General features: G+C 48.8%; 1 pseudogene; it reads right to left on the bottom strand.

Annotated features, from left to right (window-relative positions):
* Positions 1-6222: 6222 nt before the first annotated feature.
* On the bottom strand, positions 6223-14208 carry LOC120744440 (annotated as a pseudogene).
* Between the last annotated feature and the right edge of the window lie 438 nt (positions 14209-14646).

Genomic DNA, 14646 nt, shown 5'->3' on the forward strand with positions numbered 1-14646 from the left:
TGTATTAAAAACACAGAGCATGAGCAAATCAACTGTTCATTTCATCTTTAGAGTTAAAAGTTGAACTAAAGCACTGACCAGCAGAAAATAAAACACGAGCGCTTTATAAAACTTCTAATTTGAAATAACGGCTCAGAGATGATTCAGTTTCCTGGGAACGGGTTAAAGATATTTCCTATTTCTAACAGGAAATATCCAACTGTCAAATGACCACATGATCTCACACACACACTCGCACAGGTGAGAGTCACTGACATTAAAACTTCAGTTTTAGTGTTTTTCTGCACATACTGCAGTATCATCAGTACTGTCAATACTTTTGTGTGAACCACACGAACAGATGAAGTGAGAGTTTGGAGTTTGAGCACTGGGTTTTGTATGCAGGAGCTCTTGCAGACACAGCTGAAGGATAGATGAAGCTCCTCTGCAGCACAGACAGCAGTGCCACAGACACTCTGTCCAATCAGAGGCTGACACACGGGCACACATGGAGTAGATCAGCTCCTCCATCAGTCACTGAGACTTCACATCCACTCTGGAGCTCACTCTGTGAAGCTCTGCCCTTCTCAGGAGGTCAGAGGTGATTGGACAGCTCACTCCAAAGGGTTCCATAGGTAAAAAGTCTGGGGAAGGGAGGGGGGGGATCTTCCTGTTTTTCATCACGGCATAGAACCAGTGAAGAAAACTGCTCATGATGTGGACAAGTGTGCACAACACACACTCAGATGCACATACACACAGACAACCACAGACACTGAGCTGATGCTGGAGGAGAGGAGCGGCTCTTCAGCAGCATCTCTCCAGGCCTCAGCGCCTCTCGGCGGCTGCTGCCCAGAGCTGCTCCTCCTGTCCGGTTCCGACAGACCGACGGACGTGTGTGTGTGAAGGGTGGGGGAGTTACAGACAGATGACAGACAGGCTCTCCTCCACCACGCCCGCCCTCCCCCTCTCTTACCTCCGGGCTCTTCCCCGCTGCTCTTCGCTTCTTGGATCTGGGGCTGGCGTGCTGCGGGGCGGGCAGAGCATGAGCGGGTCCCGTTATCCGGACTCACACGGACTGGGGCGGCTCGGCTCCGATGATGCTCTACAACATCTCCTCCTGACGCACCCGCTGCGTCAACACGCACCGCGACAGCGACCACCGCACCGGAAGAGCTGCCGAGACCTTCACAATTAAAGCCCGCACCTGATAACATGCCCAGTGAGGTTCGAACAGGTTTTATTAGAAAAAAATAGAATATTACAGTCCACTGCAGCACCGACAGAGTCTGAGGCAGGCACACCGGGGCTGGCTGTCAAATTACCTGGTACTGCCACAGCAGAGGGCGCTGTGGAGCTCTGTTATCATACATTTGGCTTGGCAGTGGTCAGTAGTTAGACTCAGAGGCACTATGTTGTAATTTCGGTGAGTCAGACTGAATTTTCATGTTGTTTTTGTTCACACAAAACTAGCCATTGATTAAAATGAAACAGTGGTTCACCTGCTGGCTAAAGTCACGTGGTAGGCAGGATTCTGCAGATTGTACCGATAGGGATGGTGTGTGCTGAGCCAATCCAGCGGTGCACACCTCACACGACTGAGTCGAATGGCTGTGTAAGTGGCAAGTCAGACCTGCATGATCCAGCAAGACTTAAACCGGAGAGCAGCTCAGAGTCCCTTTAACATACTGTAAGACTTGAGCACGGAAAAGCACGGCCCCCTCAGCGTTGGTCTGCTGAGGAGCGATGATGGAGGATAATTCATGTATGAGTAAAAAATGTGACCACGCGAGTAACTTCGTCACAGCACACCTGACTGCAGGTGTGACCGTGACGGAACGGCTGCCCTCGGCCTACTCTTAGTGAAGGCGGGTCGGTTTCCGGTCGCGCGCTCGGCAGTGTGAGGGTTTTCGGAAGACCCGCTCATCGGTAATCAGCACAGATTCTTCTGATCGATCAGCTCAGCGTGCGCCGGGCAGAGGTCACATGATTTGGAGCGCCGTCGCTTCAGTACGGGAAGCGCCGGTTTTGCGTGACGTCACCGCAATGCTGACACGGGGATGAGGATAATGACGTCATCTATTGTAAAAAAAAAAAAAAAAAAAAAAAAGTAAACGCGTGAATAAGCACGTGCACGTCTCCGGTTCATGGCTCTGCGTGTGACCGTCTGTGAGCTGCAGATGAAGAGTCTACCTCCCGTGTGACTCCGCTGCTTACCTGCGCTGTGTGCGTGCGTGTGTGTATGTTGGGGGGGGGGGGTGTACACTAATTCAGTTTTTTTATACAAGCTCAAGGCGCTTTATATTGTAAGGTAGACCTTACAATAACCCAACAGTCATATGACCTCCTATGAGCAAGCACTTTAGCGACAGTGGGAGGGAAAAACTCCCTTTTAACAGGAAGAAACCTCCAGCAGAACCAGGCTCAGTGAGAGGGCGGCCATCTGCCGCGACTGGTTAGGGTGAGAGAAGGAAGACAGTACAAAAGACATGCTGTGAAAGAGAGCCAGAGATTGATAACAAGTATGATTCAGTGCAGGGAGGTCTTTTAGCACATAGTGATTGAAAAAGAAACATCCATCATGGGTGGATGCATCTGGGAGTTATTTTTTCTAAACAGGCTCAGATTTGACCAATCAGATTACTGCATTATGGCAATGAGTTACTTTGTGGCTCAAAACTGGAACTGAAAGTCCAACAACATGTTGGTTCTCGGAAAGCTGCTGCTCCGTCAATCACAGCAGCTCCTTGGTGCAGGTGACCGTCAGGTGAGCACAGGAGCTGCTCGCTTAGAGAGCACGCAGCAAACGGACATATGAGCAAGCGGAGTGAGGTATGGGGTCTTCACAACCCCTGTTCTCTGTACACCATCAGGACGCTTGCCTCCCTGTGGCTGCGGGCTGCTTGCCTCCACCCCAGGGAAAGGGTAACATCTCCTGGGTCTGGGGGTTGTACACATGGGTGCTCACAGACACAAAACTATATCTTCCTGGCTGCTACCTTAAAGCATATCGTGCGCTGTTGATCTGCGTGCCTGCTCAACATTCAATATTTGATATTTACTGTTACTTACACGTAGATAGGTTGTTGCTTTGACCTCTGTTTTGTGTTGTTCTCTTGTTGTTCGTTTCTTTTTTTCTTCTGTAAACAGGTGACCCAATGGATTTTCTCAGTGTCTTCTCTTACTGTCCCCCGATCCCCTCTGTTTTCTTTCCCCCTTTTCGTCTAATTGTCTGTCCAATTTTTAATAACTTAAAATAAATAAATAATAATAATAATAATGATAAAGATCAATCAAGTGGACCAATATCACATTGACACGTTTTCTCCACTTGAAGAGAATAAACCCGTTTGGGCATCTTCCTGGCCCTCAGACAATTATGATTGTTTTTCTTGTCCCGTTAGGGTACTTTTAGCAAACAAACAACAAAAAAACAGGACTCATCCAAGAGCATAGAACAACATTTCTTCTAACAGTAAAGTCTCAGCGAACTTTAATCAACAATAAGAACAGAAAAGTCTAAAACCTGAACACCTGCACGGGAGCAATGCGAGGCTTTTAATCTAAAAGGTCTTTTGCAAGAAACCAGGTGAGCAGGCAGGTGGCATTAACCTGGAAAGAGTTTATTTGCTGTGCTTTCTGAGCCCCCACCCACATCAGACCACCTGAGCTCAGAGACCGTGCAGCGCCTCGACCTGACAGGAAGTGCACACAGAAACCTTGCTGACATCACAAACTGGACACAGTCACTTCGGCGCCACTGAGAGGTGAGCGAGGGTTAGATCAGTCAGTCACAGGAAGCTCCGCCCAGAATCCTTGCTGCTTCCTCGTTCTTTATGATTGTGTTTCCCTTTTAAACACTTTTGTTCTCCTGCAGGTCCAGTCCTGTCGCCACAGAAAAAGTCCTGACCCATGTACCTGGAACCATAGAAGAAGAATAAAATAATAAATGATATTTAAAAAAACGACCTTAAATCCCACAACCATAAAAACATTTCGACCAATGAAATGCTTTAGAGTGAAGGACAGCAGTGAATCGCCGCTGACGTTGGATTTATGCACAGCTGCAGGTGAGCTCACCTCACTGAAGGATGCATTTTTTCTTTTCTTCAAACGCTTTCTTCCTGTGTGACACTGCCTTCGGAGATTCAAAGAGAGGATATGATTGGTCGGTTTCTAGATATAAAGCTTATTTCATCATCAACACTAACGGATGTTCTATCATCGTCTGATGAGACCTTACATGCCTGAGCCTCAGCTCACCATGTTCACAGGAAAACACTAATGTTCAGGAACAGGAAGTGACCTCATAGACTCAGAGCTACATCACAACAGCCAGACTGACCCGGCTACATCACCATGGTATGGCAATCTCGACTCCACTCAACTGCAATCTGCGGCCGAGTCTCCGTCACTCTGCTGCAAAAACTGAACACAACTGATCTGTTGTGGGTGGGCTGTGGGACAGGAAGCATTAAAATTTCCATGTTTCAGAAACAAACAGCAGCACTGAGCGTGCTCAAAGCCTGAAGCAGAGAGCCCAGCGCCTCACTCTACCTGCTGGGCTGGTGTCTAAGGTGTTTGATGCGTTCTGGGGAGCAGAATCTTCGGGTTGGATCTTTGCTCCTGTTGACCTGGGTCACATCCTGCCTGACTAGCTGTGTGCTGGACTTCCTGCTGCGCCGGTTCTGGTGTCCACTTCAGGACTCCGGACCCTGGACCTCAGCTGCCGGGTTCACCGAGGGCCTGGAGCTCTGAGGCAGCTCTGTCTGGCTCTGCTGGGCTCCGGTTTCTGGTCTGGTTCCAGCAGGTGGATGTGTGGGAGTCCGGACCTCCTCCCGCGGCTTCCGGGGAAAATCTGGCTTTGTTCTTGGGCCGGTGACATCTGGTGACCCCGGGGGTGACTGAAAAGGAGGAACTTGATCAAACAAGCAGTAAGTGACAAAGAAAGTCTGCAGAAGTCCTGCCGGGATCTCACCTTCGACCCCACCGTCCGGCTTGCCCGTGGCCTTGTCTTCCTCAGCCTGCCAGCCCTTCCTGATCTCGGCCAGCAGGTTGTCGACCGATGCATCCTTCGTCCCAATTGGCCATGTCTGTCCTAACTGCAGCACAGACACCCGTTCCCCTGTGAGCTTAGCGCACGTGTCCACAAACAACAGGTTGAAAGCCTGTCACTGCATCACCTGACAGCCTCACAGGACAGCAGCATTTAATCTTTACAACCTTTCTTCTCGTCCTGATGCTGTCACATCATTCCTTTAAATATTCAGCTGCTGATAAACTGTTGCAGAAAAAATGTTGCTGATGTCAGCTATTGATTCTCGACCTGTCCGTCACCGGCCCTTCACATGTCTCACCTGTTCTCCACTTGACTACACTTTTACTTGACCTGTCCTTCACCTGCCACACCCTGAAGAGACAGGTGAAGGGAACACCTGTCTCTCCATTTAAGGAGGGAGGATTTAACGGTGAAATAATGGTTGTCTGACTACTGATCTTTCTGGTGGGGGCTTCTTCTCTCAGTTTCCTCCCTTCCTCCAACCTCTTCCTCCTCTTCTCCTGCTCCCTGTGACCTTCGTTCTCCCTGATCGAAGAATAAAAGGAACACACAGTTCAAACTTCAGCAGGCTAACCGGCCCCCCCCAGAGAGGGCGGAGCTTAACATTTACAGGGGAATAAACAGGACTAATGTGTGGCAGCTACCACACTTTGTCACGGTTAAAGTCAGAGGCCGATTGGCTGGGCTGAGACATAGTTTAAATGAACATGCAAACGTGCGGCAGGGTATGAGTCTGCAGACTGAGCCGCACTGCGATTGCGCTGACCTTGAGGGTTCGAAGGAAGAGGTCTCTGAATGCCGTGATGGTGCTGAAGAGCTCTTCGAGGGAGAAGAAGCTTGCTGCTGTCCTCCAGAGGTAGGCGGACAGGTGCTTCCTTGCTCCTCCACAGATGACAGCAGGAGTTGCAGCTGCTCAACAGCCTGCAGGCTCTCCTGGTAACACAACATAAGAAAACAGGTAAGTTCACCTGGGAACAGCAGGTCCGCTTGGCATCTTTCTTGGCCTTAAGACAAACAATTCTGATGGCCAAAGATCCAAACGGGACACAAAAAAAAAAAAAAAAAAAAAGGAACAGCAGGTCTGTCCCACTAAAATGGTGTCAGTGAGTGTACAGACTGGATTTATATGCCCGTAAAGGTGACAAGCCTCATCCTGAATGACTCACCTGTATGGTGGAGACAGGTACTGCTCCTTCATGTCGTCAGATGAGGAGGGAAACGCTCCTCTCTGAGTTTTTCAGCCGTTTGTTTAGAGTGTTTGTTTCAGGACTGATAGAGTCCAAGCTGAGCCTGCAGGTGGAGTCGAGGGCAACATTTAACACCGCTGCAGGCGAAACACCTGAGCTACCACGTCACAGACTCCACCCAGCAGTCTGTACGTGACTGAACTCCTATATGTGTTTACCCAGTAGCCTTTGCACAGATCTCCAGGTCATCGGGCAGGTTGAGCAGGTCGGGGTGATTCTCTTCAGCCTCCTAAGGGTCACAAACAGCAGCAAACTGAATTATTATGAAAATACTGCAGTATTCCCCAGTATTCGTAGTATTCCCAGCATTACCTGCAGGATGTGGTGCAGCAGCGTGACTCTCGACTTGTTGGCTTTGGTTTCGGTCAGTTTGAGCAGAGTGCTGATCTTAAAGCCTTCAGCATTCCCCCGTGTGAGTTCCCTGCTGGACCATACATCACATGACTCAATCAGACTACCAGCCTTTACATTTTATTTCAGCTAAATAACAGACTGATTTATGATTTGGCAACTAAATGAACTGTCTTGGTAGACAGTCTGTTGTATAGATTGTGCTGAGCTAATAGTTGGTGCTGAGTCACACCCTGCCTGAATGTGCCAAAAAATAAAACAAAAAAACAAACAAACACTCCTCGGATGAACTGTTAGTGCAATCAACCTCACAGCTGTGATATTACTGCTTAGATAACTTCATAAAAACTTCATCAGAGGCTCCAGTTAGCTGAGGTGAAGTCCAGCAGTTGCTAGAGGCCCACTCCACAGCAGAGACACGGACATGACTTATTTTTCTTGCACGAAAGGACAAGCATCATGGTGCAGTGGAACCAGCATCCAGGCATAACCAGCTGCATTATTACTGCTAACATCTGCACAGACAGCATGTTGATGCTAAACTAGCCAAGAACTTAGGCCCTTTCGCATAGGATGCGGCCACACTGAACGCTAGCTTGTTCTCCACCTGTCTCGCTTAGCGTTAAAGGACCCAAACTCTGTGTTGTGCTGGCCGATGCGCTCTGCTTGGAAGTCTTTGGACTTTGTGTCCTTCACAAGAGTTTGTGTTGAATTATGTTCAAATTTTTAATAAAAAAAAATATCGCTCATTCATATAGATGGAAGAGTTTGTTTGTGTGGTTTGAGTCTTCGGGAAGAGAACTGCTTTAGGACAGTCACTGAGCATGCCACACAAAGTAATCAGATTACAAGGAGTAAAAAAAGATTCTCACATAGTTGAGAAAGTTTCCGACACTCAGGATTAGTTTACAGAAGACTGGCAGCCGAGCGCTCTCCTTCCACCTGCACACAAAAACAACACACACAAACAGAAACAAGAACACCACCTACAGCAGCCAAACGTGCGTGTGCAGCCAGTGTGTTTGTTGTGTAGCTGCTGTGTGTTTGTCATGTATATAACACTCTGGCAGGCGCGGTCCAGCAGCTCAGCTCTGAGCCTCATAGTCTCCAACACACAGCTGCTCTCCTCACAACAGCACCATACACTCAATCCTCAGAGAGTAACTGCAACACACACACACACACACACACTGCGAGTGAGTGGACCTGTGGTGAGCTGTGCTTATTTATCTGTGCTTGATGTGTGCTGCAGCTGGCGCTGTCCTCACACCTGGGCAGATCAATGAGCTGCAGGTAAAACTGATCTGCTGATGCCAACTTGTCCTGCTCTGCCAGATGAGACTTCAGGTTCCCTACTGAGGGAGGGAAAGATGAGATACAGGTCAAGTACAGTGGTGAAGGACAAACTGAAGCACAGGTGAGGGGCAGGTGAGAGACAGGTGGAGAACAGGTGAAGCGCAGGTGACCTCTGCTCTGACCTCATGTTTCTCTGGGAGGAGTTTGATGAACTGTTTCAGGGCCTCAACATCAAACTTTGATCGGTCTCCTCTTTCGGATGAGATCCACAAAGTCCTCGTGGGAACTGCAGGTGAGACAGGTCAGGTGATACAGGGATGGTGATGTCACAGCACAGGTGTTTTTATTGGCTGCAAGACTCAGAAAAAGAACAGTCACCATTTGAAGTGCTTGAGGAAGATGTTGAGGTTAAGGCTCTTCTTGGCGTCGATGAAGGACACCTGTGGACAGAATTGAACATGTGGATGTGAAAAAGGTAAAACGTGTAACGCCACACCTGTAAGGTGAAGACAGAGAAAGCTGCGGCACCTCTTTGGGCTCCGTCTTTGACTTGGTTCTGGTCTCAGTCGGAGGGAGACTGAAGAGGTGCTCGATGCTGCAGTAATCTGGCTCCATGGAGTCCAAAGATGTTGACGTCCACAGAGACTCGTGGCCTGTGGACACAGAGTGACGTCAGCTTGGATGAATCCTGCACCTGACCTGGGCCAACACCAGGCCTCACCTGACACCAGTCTGGATGGAAGTTTCTGCCAGTTCAGCTTCTTCATCCGCAGTGTTGGGCAGGGGGTGTGGCTTGAATTAGGAGCGGAGCTGCATATAACCTGCCCAGACTTTGAACTGTCTCAGCTCTGATGTCACCTGGAGGAGAGGGGGGGAGTGGAGGTCCAGCACCAGGTAAGGGTGGGGGTGGAGGGGGAGGAGCCATAGCACCAGGTAAGGGTGGGGGTGGAGGGGGGGAGGGAGAGGAGCCATAGCACCAGGCAAGGGTGTGGGCGGCAGTGGAGGGGGTGGAAGGGGAAGAGTCATAGCACCGGGTAAGGGAGGAGGAAGAGGGGGGGCATAGGAAGTGGGAAGAGCCGGAGGCAGTGCTGCTGCAGTGGGGGCTGTCAGAGCATCTTTGTGAGTGCCTCTGATTGGCTGGGAGGACTTGTCTGTAGTCTAGTCTGGACCGCCCTGTCGATGGTAAGATTGGCTGAGTAAGTCCTTTCGGGGGAGGAGCTTCTCCAGCAGGTGATCTGCAGAGTCTACCTCAGCTGCGATCAAGAAAAACAGAGCCGATGAATTCACCTTCGCCTGATCCTGTGAAATGCCCTCAGCTTTGATCATACTCTGCCTGCTGTCATTTATACAAACTGACATAAAACAGGGCCTGCATCTGAACCTTAAGGGACTCTTTACAGGGGTCATCGTTTATATAGAGAGGACACTTCTACAAAGAGGCGGAATCAGAGCTGGACCCAGTGATCTGCTGTTGGATGCGCCCTCATACTTACCATCCTGAGCCAGCAGGGTGGCTCGATCCATCAGCAGCTCCAGAGCACACCAGACCTCAGCTCTGTCCGGACCCACCAGCACAAGGCCTGAAGGATGGACAGCAGCTGCACGGAGGATGGATGGCTGGACACCTGAACGCAGAGAGGGTCAGGACAGGTTATTTTTGGCTACGTTCACACTGCAGGTGTTAATGCTCAATTCCAATTTTTTGATCAAATCCGATTTTTTTGTCTGCTTGTTCACACTACAAATAAAATGCGACAGCAAACACGCTCTAGTGTGAACCCTCGAAGCGGACCGCATGCGCAAAAGAAGACGTCACCCAAACGCGCTCTGTTTAGACCCAGAGCAAATAATATTGTTTGACTGATGGCCCTTAATATAAAGACTTCGGACTTTACGTTTCCCAATTTTTGCTTTAAGTTATTTTGTTATTTACATAATAATGTAGATAACCTAATAATTATCCTTATTGCTGTTTTAGAGAGGAGCGTTGCTTCAAAGAATAGTTGCAGATTTCTGTCAAAATCTGCAGATTCTACAGTACAAATAAAATGTTCACGTTGTCTTCCCAACAGTTTCACTAACATCTACACTGGATGGCCGGAAGCGTTCGCGATGTCTTCTCGGGTGCTTCTGCGGCGCTGATAATTGGCGTCTGTCTTGTGTCAGTGACGTACAAGACGGATTTAATGCGACGTGACCATTCAAAACAGCAGTCGCATTCTAAAACATCGGATATGTATTGGATTCAGTACCAATACGAAAGTGACCCAGATCAGATTTGAAAATATCGGATTTGTCCGTTCACACTGTCATACCATGGTCGGATATGGGTCGCATAGGGTCAAAAAAAAAAAAAATCGGATTTGATGCGCTTTCGACTGCAGTGTGAACGTAGCGTCTGTCTCCTTACATTTCTATCATTGAAAAGAGAACTACCAGCAGTGTCACTTTCCACAGATGCTGCGCCAATCGCTCTGAAGGTGGCAGTGTTGGGTTCTGTAGTTTAAACCAGTGTTTCCCAATCTTTTGGAGCCCACGGTACATATTTCACGTTAGAAAAATAACACAACATACTACCAAACAAAACTGTCACAAAAAGCATATTGATAATTTTTCCCCGCGCACCATGTTATAGCACAATTGGTTCAGTTTGTTTAGATGTATCTGTCCCACTGCGCAAGTGTCCAGTGAAGGGGGGGTATGGCTACGCGCAGGCGGGAAGGGGAAGTAGGAGTTTTTTGGAGTGTCAGTTTTTTCTTGTGTGGAGGAACGAAAGAAGGCAACCATTCAAGTTGGAGTTAACATACCAGTTGTGTGATTATTGGGACTAACAAGTTTGTCCCCAATCTACCCTTTTTTTGCTTTCTTCTGACCACTACTACTGCTAGGGCCTTCGTCTGGGTCGGAATTTTCTCAAGGACCCAGGTCAGACTCACTATTTTTCTTTTCAAATATTATTTATTGCTATTACGTGCTGCGTCGTCTCACTCACAGCATGACTATTATATAATTTCTTCTTCATGTTCTTCTGTTTTACTGGCAGTCGGCAACAATTTAATTAGAGCAGGTAGTTGTACTCCCCTCTAGTGGAAGATAATGTAATTGTTCTGCCCATTACTCAAGCCGATTGCTTAGACCAGCGGTCCTCCAACCGTTTTTGTTGCGCCACGGACCGGGTTTATGCCCGATCAATATTTTCACGGACCAGGCCTTTAAGGTGTCGCGGATAAATACAACAAAAATAAAACTAGTACCGGTACCCCCGGAAAAAAGAAGATTTATTCATAACACAACCGTGAAAAGACCCAAGGTACAAGCCGAGTTTCACGATAAAAACGATCACAAATAACTCTGAAAACCGATAAAACCCCTGAAACCATTCCAATTTCACTAGCCTGAGCCTCTACTCTCGCGGCCCGTGGTACCAAACGACTCACTCGGACCGGTACGGTCTGAGGCCCGGGGGTTGGGGGCACCGCTGGCTTAGAGTACCAATTGGGTGGAATAAGATAATCTTCCCCGGCACACCTTTGTGCCGCGGCACAGTGGTTTGGGAACATTGGTTTTAAACGTTCCAGCTTGAGTCGCATCACTCTTTAAACTGTGGGTTACCATGGTGTTAGAGCATTGTGAAGACCTGCTGGTGGCTGCTCATATCAATCCCTCCGTACAGCCTCTCCATCTCCTCCATGTCCTCCGACAGAGAGTCTTCAAACACGTCACACTGGATGTTCAGGTCCTTGTCCTGCGTCTCCCTGCACACACAGGCAGGAAACTGATTGGAAACACGATTGATTATTGATTAATAACTGATGTAAGCAAAGTGAGAATGAAAGCCATTACCTGAGCCTGGGGAGCAGGTCCAGCAGCTGCAGACCTAAAAATCACAGACATATATATCACTTCTTATTTTGGTCAAGCAGCAGGACACACTCACACCATGACGACCTCTGAGGGTCTGACACTCGAGCCCTCAGCGAGACCTGACTCCAGGAAAGCCTCCGTACAGGGATGTGATGTCACACTGTGACAGATATCAAGCTCCTCCTACACATAACTCTGATAACAGTTTAATTCAACCTTATTTATACATCGCCAAATCACAACAACAGTCACATCAAGGTCTGTCTGTTGTGAGGTAAAGACCTACAACATGATGAAGCAGTGATGTCAGCAATGACATCATGATGATGATGTCAGGGGTGATGTCAGATTGGTGATAAACAGTTCGTTTTAACCGATGAACTCCTGCCGCACCCGGTGCCTTCTCCTCAGCTCCTCCTCCTGCAGCACGAGGACGTTGACCACACTTAGCAGCGTCACCATGTAGGGGATGTTGTCGGTGGCGTGAAGCTCATTCATGATCACGCTGAAGCGATACTGCTGCTTCTTCAGGCTCTGAATACAGACGCAGGAAGTGACAGGTCAGAGGACGGACACGGTTCGTTTACACCTTCATTAAACACAACTTCCCTGCTTCAGTCTGACTGAAGTGTGATGATTAAACACTCCTAATAACTGTGTGTGTGCGTGTGTGTGTACATGTTATGTTTAGACATCTTTGTGAGGGACAGAAAATTGGCATGCCACTATACTTGTGGGACCAACAGCCCTTATGGGGACAAAGTGCCCATCCCCACAAGTTTGAAGACGTGTCTGAGGCTCAAAATGTGGTTTTAGTGTCAGGGTTACAGTTAGGTTATGGTTAGGGTTAGGCATTCATTTTTGATGGTTAGGGTAAGCAGCTAGGGAAAGGGTTATGTCAATGAGATGTCCTCACTAAGATAATAAAACGAGTGTGTGTGTGCACACGTGTGGTATCCCATGATTCCATGCTGTAAGTTCAGAGCCTGTGAGAACAGGCTGGGCGGGGACGATAAGATCTGCAGCGTCTGAGGTTCAGCTGTTTGTTATGGTGTATCTGCAGTTACGCCCTGATGGTACACAGACCACGTCGTCGTTGCTCTCACCTGGCAGCGAGGAGCTGTGGTGGAGCTTTGTGAGCTCTCTGCTGACTTAGGTAATCAGCCAGTGGCTTTCAGTTTGAGCTGTTCTGCTTGTCATGTTTAGCCTTGAAACTAAGTGAAACTGACTCGCACTTCCTTTTGCTAACGTCCTGCCGATAAAGCTTTTCAAACCGACCCAAATGGCCTGCTCATGTCTCCCCATCCAGCTCATGCAACATCTGTTGGTTCGTCCATCAAGCAGGTAAACATGCCCCTCTAAAACAAATGAAATCAGCCAAGAGAGCCTCTGAAGTGACCTGGACCTACAGCAACATTTAACTGTTTATATGACTGAGCGCCAACTGTCCTGACTGCCATCGTGAGGCAGGAGTTCAGATACTTAAACTGATCTCATGAAATCACAAATCACCTCAGAGGAGACCGAGAAGGAAGGGAAAAAAGGAAAAAAGGAAGGACAGGAAGGAAATAAGGAGAGAGGAGGAAGTGGAACGAGGACATGAGCATACCTTGTAGTTGTCGAGTGGCATCGAAGGCGAGGTGGTGTCCCCGAGGGGTCGAAGACGGCAAGAGCAGCCAGCACGCTGGAACAGCTGCATCTTTCACCATGACATTGGACGTGTCGAGAGCTGAGGGCATATAGGAGGAGGTGGAGTTACCGCTTTCATAGTAATGACTCTGAGTCGTCATCTTCACCTCACAGGTACACCGGCTACCTGCTTAGCTTAGGCTGGAAACAGCCAACCTGAGTCTACCTGTTGCTCAGGGTAGCGTGTAAATATGATTTTAAGGTGGTTTTAAGCAGATCTGCTTCATTCTAACTTTCTGGTCCTCCACCCACCTTGAGCCAGCATCCTGATGTAGCCCTCGGTTGTCCAGGATGAAATGCAGCCCTGCGGACGAGTTCATGATGGCCCGGACACAGCTGACGCAGGTGAGCTGCAGCAGAGCATCGGCGATGCGGGCGCAGCCGCGGCCCGACAGACCGCTCCAGCCGCCTCCAGCAGGGAGGTCCAAACCCTGTAGTTCAAGGAACTGCACCATCCATGACCGATTACTCACTCCAGCCGCCGCTGCAGACCCGAGTAGTTCACCACTGTGGGAACCTGGAGGGGCAGAAGGTTGACCATCGGTCAGAGCTGTGAGACGCCCTCATCCTTCCCCTGCAGGACTCCTGAGGTTCTGCTTTCTTTCCTACCTGCAGCAGTCGGATGCAGAGCTCGGGGGTCAGCGTTCTCAGATTGGCCTCCACCACTTGCCGTCAGTGACTGTGGCGGGGCCTCTGGTCAACTGGTCCTTTACTGCCCCCCATTTGGTACTGGTTGCCATGATGACAGGGCTAAAGGTTTTACCGATGTTTGAGCTGACGAGGGTTAAAACAGATACAGGTAATCAATCACAAACAATCAATGACATCATCATCTTTTTAACGTCCATGACAAGCAGACCTGACACAAGCGATGACATCACGCCCGTGTCAGCCTGCCTCGGGCTCACAGTTTCACATTCATTACACATCTCTGAGTCAACAAACTGAGCTCCTCCAGTGGACGCCTTTATCTGCTCAGGAGGTCAGAGTCCTTTACTGTGATTGGACTCCATTTGTGCTTTAGTTGTTGTCATAAATTATTATTTGAATTATGTTCCTGACTGACAAGCTCGAGTACACTTCTGATGTGGACCAGTTTAACTTGGTTTTATTCAGCTCCGATCAAAGCTCCAAATCACAACAACAGTCACCTTTGAGATG

The sequence above is a fragment of the Simochromis diagramma genome, unplaced genomic scaffold (genome assembly GCF_900408965.1).
Source record: "Simochromis diagramma unplaced genomic scaffold, fSimDia1.1 OVJJ01000608.1, whole genome shotgun sequence".
NCBI classification, from domain to species: Eukaryota; Metazoa; Chordata; class Actinopteri; order Cichliformes; family Cichlidae; genus Simochromis; species Simochromis diagramma.